This window comes from Littorina saxatilis, unplaced genomic scaffold, assembly GCF_037325665.1.
Source record: "Littorina saxatilis isolate snail1 unplaced genomic scaffold, US_GU_Lsax_2.0 scaffold_2675, whole genome shotgun sequence".
In the NCBI taxonomy this organism is placed as follows: domain Eukaryota; kingdom Metazoa; phylum Mollusca; class Gastropoda; order Littorinimorpha; family Littorinidae; genus Littorina; species Littorina saxatilis.
In genome coordinates this window covers 3,816-11,061 of record NW_027126524.1, presented here as the reverse complement: position 1 = coordinate 11,061, position 7,246 = coordinate 3,816, and the positions used below count along the sequence as shown (strand labels likewise).

Sequence of the window (7,246 nt, the reverse complement as noted above, 5' to 3'; positions counted from 1 at the left end):
AGAGACACACACGAACAAAGGTACGTACGCACGCACGCAAACATGCGCGCACAAAAACAACAACAACAAACAAACAAACAAAACCAAAAACCACCAAGCAAACTAACAAACAAACAAACAAACAACAAGTCGCGTAAGGCGAAAATACAATATTTAGTCAAGTAGCTGCCATTTTTCAGCAAGACCGTATACTCGTAGCATCGTCAGTCCACCGCTCATGGCAAAGGCAGTGAAATTGACAAGAAGAGCGGGGTAGTAGTTGCGCTAAGAAGGATAGCACGCTTTTCTGTACCTCTTTTTGTTTTAACTTTCTGAGCGTGTTTTTAATCCAAACATATCATATATATATGTTTTTGGAATCAGGAACCGACAAGGAATAAGATGAAAGTGTTTTTAAATTGATTTGGACAATTTAATTTTGATAATAATTTTTATATATTTAATTTTCAGAGCTTGTTTTTAATCCGAATATAACATATTTATATGTTTTTGGAATCAGCAAATGATGGAGAATAAGATAAACGTAAATTTGGATCGTTTTATAAATTTTTATTTTTTTTTACAATTTTCAGATTTTTAATGACCAAAGTCATGAATTAATTTTTAAGCCATCTAGTGGGGCTCCTATGTTGCAAAATCAATCATTTCTTGTGACAAACACCAAATTTGGCATACATGTACAGTTTTATGTGCTTAACAAAACCTGATACAGAGCCACCGCGAAAAATTAAAAAATCGGTAGTTTTTATAACAAAATTCAAAATGGCCGCCAGTAAAAACGGTTGGGTATGTTAGGCATATTTCATTTCATGTGACAAACACCAAATTTGGTATAAAGGTATGGTTTTATGTGCTTAACAAAACCTGACACAGAGGAACCGAGAAAAATGTTAAAATCAGTAGTTTAAAAAAAAAATCAAAATGGCCGCCTGTGAAAAAGGTATTCAGGCGTATTTGATGCTACAAGTCATTCTCTTGCAATAGAAACTAACAGAAACAATTGTTAAAACATAACAATACATGTATACATGATCAATGGTGCAGCGATTGGTTGGACGGGGTGGGTGGCAGGGTTGAAGAATCGTTGGCTTACCTAACCCGTGCCAACAAAAAACTATCGCACAAATGTTCGTACCAAAACGAAAACATTTATTCCTGTGCCATTTTATTCCATTTGTCTATGCTATTAAGGGCACACATCGTGGCTATCTGGAACTCTTTTAATATAAAAGATTGAATTTACATGGGTTATGTGACCGCCGCCTAAATAAGGGTACCCCAAAAATCAAATTGATAAAAATGAAAGGTATAATAATGACATAACACTAAAAAGTATTCATCCTGTTCTGGATAGATGTTGTGCCTCATGAATTTTTTGTGTGACTTTTTAATGGGTACCTAAAGTTGTGATCACATCCCCTTTGTCACGTTAAGGGTACCCTTATTTGGCGGCGGTCATGTGACCCCTGTAACTAAATCTTCTTTTATCTGAAAGATGTGCCATTTGTGAGAGCCTTTACTGGCATAAAAAGTTTGAATAAAATGATACGGGAATGAATGTTTGAGTTGGGGTACGAAAATGGGTGCAATAATATTTGTACACAGTTTAATTTGCTGATTTTCACAGGCATGCAAGCACAGCTGCAGAGAGCAGAGCTCTTCAGTCCTTCTTTGCAGCATTTGCAGCGTTTTGTTGTACAGCACTTCCACACTTCATGCGTTCTCGGCACATGCTGGATACCTCTTGAAGGCTCGTCCAAAATAACTCTCACTTTCCAGCCTTGGACTGCCAGCCCCACAATTATTGGTGTTGGGTTGTTTGCCTGATTGTATATTTACTGACGTAGTCTAATTGGAAGATTGCTCTTCTCAAACTCATGTCCTGCACGTTACTTGTAAGGGTGTTTTGGGGAATTTGGCAGCGCTTTTGACTGAAGAGGTACCTTCTAGCACTGTTCACACCCAGGAAGTTTGGTTTTGTCCTGCAGAAGTACCACAAAATGCTCTTGAACTGACCTGTCAGTAGTACTTAGCTCTCAAAGAAGAGCAGACAACCTGAGGAAAGATTGTGTGATGTCTACTAATGCATGCCATACTTGTCAAGCCCCCAATACCACCGAAGAACAACACAGTATCACAGTCTGTAAAACTGTGAAACATGGGCAGGCAGGGTGACTTCTCGGGGCCAATGGCTTTGGCAATGTGGTGAGCAAAAAATGGCTGAATCCTTTTCCATAGCGATGCACACTTCATAAGCAGAAAACTGAAATCAGCTGGGATGAGAAGCAGACCGTCTTAGATGTCTGGCCTCCTCTAAATCCATGGTGTAGGAAATCCACCTGGGGTACCCTTCATACAAAAGCTGAAAAGTGACAATTTTATTTGAATAATGTTTACTATCTCAGAGAGTTAGCCAAAGTCTTCACACAAAAGATAAAATGCAAAAATTGTATTTTAACTATTTGTATAATTCTTACTATTTAAGGTCAATACAAAAAAACTGTTTCCAGTTACCCAACTGACTCTTAAATCTTGCTGGCCGCTACATTCATTAGAATTCTAACAGTCGCTTACAGAATGTTGACCCTTGTGAGGGTATGGTAAACCCACCAAATTCACAGAGGTAGCTTACGCATATGTGTGCATACAGTCTTGTTAATTATCAAAAAAAAAGATGCAAACTGTTCAGCTACTCTGGAGGTATTAGGTACCAACCTTGATAGTAATGGTGAAATCAGCTCGTTTGTGTGGCACCGGCAGAATTGCTCATAATGTATTCACGCAGCACTCTTGTTCTCAGGAACCCGCATGTGGTGTAACCCTCAGTTGTATATTCTGTTAAAATAAAATGCACATCAATGCACGGTCAACCTAAATTAAGTAAAAGGTTGAGAAAAAAGTAACACACCAAAATCGTAACAGTGTTGAGACTCAGACTCAGAGAGAGGTACCACTTTCTTCAAAACCACTCATTTCTCATTTCATTAGCACATCAGCTTATTGCATAGCCTACTTTTGTCTTTTAGCTATCATCTTTGAAAGTTTGATCACAAGACCGTAGAGACATGGGGAATGGTCCCCCCCCCCCCCCCCAAGCTGGCCCTCCTACTAGTTAGTACATGTCATTGTCACTGTGGCCTACTCACTCTAAGTCACTCCCCCTCCCCCCTCAGTCTTTTTAGAAACTTATGGAAGTCAAGTCCTTTATAATAGGCAGGACTAATTATCATGCCTTGAACAATCTCTGTCTCCTTGCCTTTTATTCAAAGTTCTTTTAACTTGTCCAAAATCATGTGGATGGCGAGCATGGTTTTCTTTCATTCAATCAACAGATAGATCTAGATCTATCACAATCCAGTTTCAGCAAGATTTGAAAGTGTGCAGCATTTCAGCGCTTCAGCCGATCAAAAACAGACCCGAGGGGACAAATAAAGATTAAAATGACGTGAAATTGGTGAATGAAAGGGTAATCTTAAAAACTTACCCTCACAAACGTTGTTTTCGCTCAATCAAAACACGCATTGGTACGGAGGCCGCCATCTTGAATTTTGTAGCTGCGGATATATACTTTTCTAAAAAAAATATAAAACTAAATGACAGAACACAAAAGTACCCATGAAAATATTTATTTCATGTATATATTATCACCGGACAACTTCTGGTGCATTGTTAATAATTGAAGTTTACATTTGCTGAGTTGGAAATATTTACTGCTGATGGCTTTTGGTATGAAAATCGTCTGCTGTAGGTGCAGCCTTTTATTCATTATTATAAACACAAAAATCAATTTCTGAAGTGGCTCTGTATCTGAAATCATTTAAAACATCATAAGGAACAATATCACGAAGTATGATGTTTGTCACAAGATGTGATTAATTGTTGAGTGATTCTGCAACATAGGAGCCCCACTAATCACGCTGAAATGCAATACCGAAGTCCGGGCTTTGTCGAAGACTACTTGACCAAAATTTCAACCAATTTGGTTGAAAAATGAGAGCGTGACAGTGCCGCCTCAACTTTCACGAAAAGCCGGATATGACGTCATCAAAGACATTTATCGAAAAAAGGAGAAAAACGTTCGGGGATATCAATCCCAGGAACTCTCATGTAAAATTTCATAAAGATCGGCCCAGTAGTTTGGTCTGAATCGCTCTACACGCACGCACGCACGCACACACGCACACACACACACACACACACACACACACACACATACACCACGACCCTCGTTTCGATTCCCCCTCGATGTTAAAATATTTAGTCAAAACTTGACTAAATATAAAAAAGAAACAAGCAAGCAAGCAAACATTCAATCATCAGGCTTTTTGTCACACCTTTCTGAGCCTGTTGTACTACGATAGTTTCGGCTTTTTTCGCTTCCAGTTTAGGCCTTCTGTCTCGAAAGTGTTGCCTTTTGCAGTCCTTGTTTTGGGGGATGAACAATCTATCATTATGCTGCCCACTCCCCGCATCCTCACGTCTTAGCAACAAAGCCTACTTGAATGAATGAACGAACGAAGAGGCGAGTGTCCCAAACAACAACATGATGCCATGATATCAAGCGTGATATGTCACATAATCTAATTGAATTCAACGAGGTTGTTGGACTGTTATCGAGTGCTTTGATCTTGCAAACATCCAGGGGAGGGGCGGGGAGAAGGGACCATGTAAACATCGTGTTGAGTGATCCTTGTAAATAGTGTGTTGATCTTTATAATGATGGACAATGTTCGGTTTTTTTGGCGCTACGACCGAGATGAATTTAAGTTTTACGCCCCCACGACAAAGCCATTAGGGGCATCGGTGCAGCGACACAGCAGCTAAAGAGCAAAACCCAAACAGCACGTGCGTCTCGGCCAGTGCTGCGAAGCGGTCACTGTCACCAGCGGGACTCTCACGGGAGAGTGTGAATGAAGACTGTGCGGTGTGTATAGTGGCACCCACCACGGCACCGCTCTCTGTATAAAAACCTTCGTCCCTGCAGTCCAGTAGTATAAGTCCCTTGCGTTTGCTGGACGGACAGTCATCGGTGTCTAACTTTTGGTGTGTGTGTGTGTACGTGCACATTTTTTCCACAAAGTTTTCTTACTCGTGCATTGCGTATAGTGGCACCCACCACGGCACCGCTGCAGACCAGCTGTTTCAATCTCTTGAGGAATTTGCACTGTCCATAATTATGACGTCGGTGTCTATACGGTTTTTGTGTGACTGCACATTAGTTAATTGCAAGTTTTGAATTTGATGTGTGTTAGTTTGTGCGGTATGTATATTTAGGGACACCCATGGTAACGATCTGAATATAAAATCTCATTCCCTGCAGGCCGGACGTACCTGTCTCCAGCGGATGCTGCACGGACACTCGTCATCGATGTCCTTTGGTGTGTGTGGGTGTGGATGTGTGAGGATGCGTATCAATCCGAGGACACACGTTTTACAAGTTTGTTTCCTGGTGCAGTCGCTGCGTTGGTATGACTTTTTTCATGGATCCCTTCGACTTAGTCCAGACTGAGTTCGACGTGGGCCGCTTTAACTTTTCATTGCAAGACTGCGTGTAGTGCATTCCGTCGCTGTCGTTTTCGCAGCTTCGGATCTTCTTCTTCTTCTTCAGCGTTCGACGGTTGTATCACAGCATCAGCATCAGCAACAGCATCGGATCGACTTACCTCAGAAGTTCTGCAAGATTCTTCTAACGCATTCAGTGCTGGACGTTGTTTTTACGTTTTGAATAACATTGCTGGTACGTTTGCTGAGTCGACGACAGTGTCGACTTAAAATCAGAGTGATTTTCAAAGATTCTTGGGGTGCAAATGTGAATCGACTTACACCAGAAGGGTTTAAAAGTGTTGCTCAGTGATTTGATTCACGAAGTCAGAAGTTTTGCAGCATTTTGCTGGCACGTTCGATACGCTGGTTCGACTTACGACAGAAGTTTTGCAACGTTTTGCTACTGCATCTGCAGCACGCGGTCGACCTTTGACGGGAACAGTTGTCTGAAGAATTCGAAGCATTTCTTCGGCGTGGTGAGTATTGGATGATTTTGGTTTTGCAGAGATGTTAGTGCTAGGACTGGTTGGTCCGGTGTCAGAATAATGTGACTGGGTGAGACATGAAGCCTGTGCTGCGACTTCTGTCTTGTGTGTGGCGCACGTTATATGTCAAAGCAGCACCGCCCTGATATGGCCCATCGTGGTCGGCTGGGCGTTAAGCAAACAAACAAAAAAAAAATTGCTTATTTATGTAATATGTTTTTATTTGTTTTATTTACAGTTTAATTTGGTGGTGTATAGAAAAACTTTGTTTTGTATCACATATTAATTGCATATCCTGTAGGATTTTTTCTTTCTGTAGTCCGGGTATGCTTGTTTCTTCGTTTTTACATTTAGTCAAGTTTTGACTAAATGTTTTAACATAGAGGGGAATCGAGACGAGGGTCGTGGTGTATGTGTGTGTGTCTGTCTGTCTGTGCGTGTGTGTGTGTAGAGCGATTCAGACCAAACTACTGGACCGATCTTTATGAAATTTGACATGAGAGTTCCTGGGAATGATATCCCCGGAGGTTTATTTCTTTTTTTCGATAAATACTTTTGATGACGTCATATCCGGCTTTTTGGCTCACGAAGTGTAGCCTATGCGATGCTAACTTTTGTCTGTCTGTGCGTGCGTGCGTATGTATGTATGTATGTATGTATGTATGTCTGTGGTAGAAACTTTAACATTTGAAGACGTCATATTACATTGACGTCACATTATGACGTACGAAGGTTAGACGTCACGCGATGGAATTACTGAAAGTCTCGGTGATTGTTATTTTGAGCGGGCCGAGACTATTTGGCAGTCGTGTCCATGTAAGTAGGCTACATGCAGACAGACAGATCTAGATCTAGTGTCTCGCTTTCTTGCACAGTTTCACCTATGCTCTTTCTGTGTGTGTGTGTGTGTGTGTGTGTGTGTGTGTGTGTGTGTGTGTGTGTGTGTGCGTGTGTGTGTGCGTGTGTGTGTGTGTGTGTGTGTGTGTGTGTGTACTGTGTGTGTGTGTGTGACGGAGTGATTGAGTTTGTGTTACTGTTTGTCGATTTCTTACGTGAGCCTTGAAGGCTTCGCCTCTTGTTGTAAAAGTTGAGGCGGCACTGTCACACCCTCATTTTTCAATCAAATTGATTGACATTTTTGTAAAGCAATTTTCGACGAAGGCCGGACTTCGGTATTGCATTTCAGCTTGGTGGCTTAAAAATTAATCAATGACTTT

General features: G+C 41.1%; 1 long non-coding RNA gene across 2 annotated transcripts; it reads right to left on the bottom strand.

Annotated features, from left to right (window-relative positions):
- Nucleotides 1-665: 665 nt before the first annotated feature.
- Nucleotides 666-3,911, bottom strand: LOC138954959 (uncharacterized). Of its 2 annotated transcripts, XR_011452036.1 has the most exons (3): nt 3,485-3,911; nt 2,716-2,835; nt 666-2,362 (listed from the first exon to the last, which is right to left on the bottom strand). It is a non-coding gene; the product is annotated as an uncharacterized lncRNA (long non-coding RNA). The 2 variants fall into 2 exon arrangements; XR_011452035.1 differs by lacking the exon at nt 3,485-3,911 and having other exon boundaries at nt 2,716-3,050.
- Nucleotides 3,912-7,246: the final 3,335 nt, after the last annotated feature.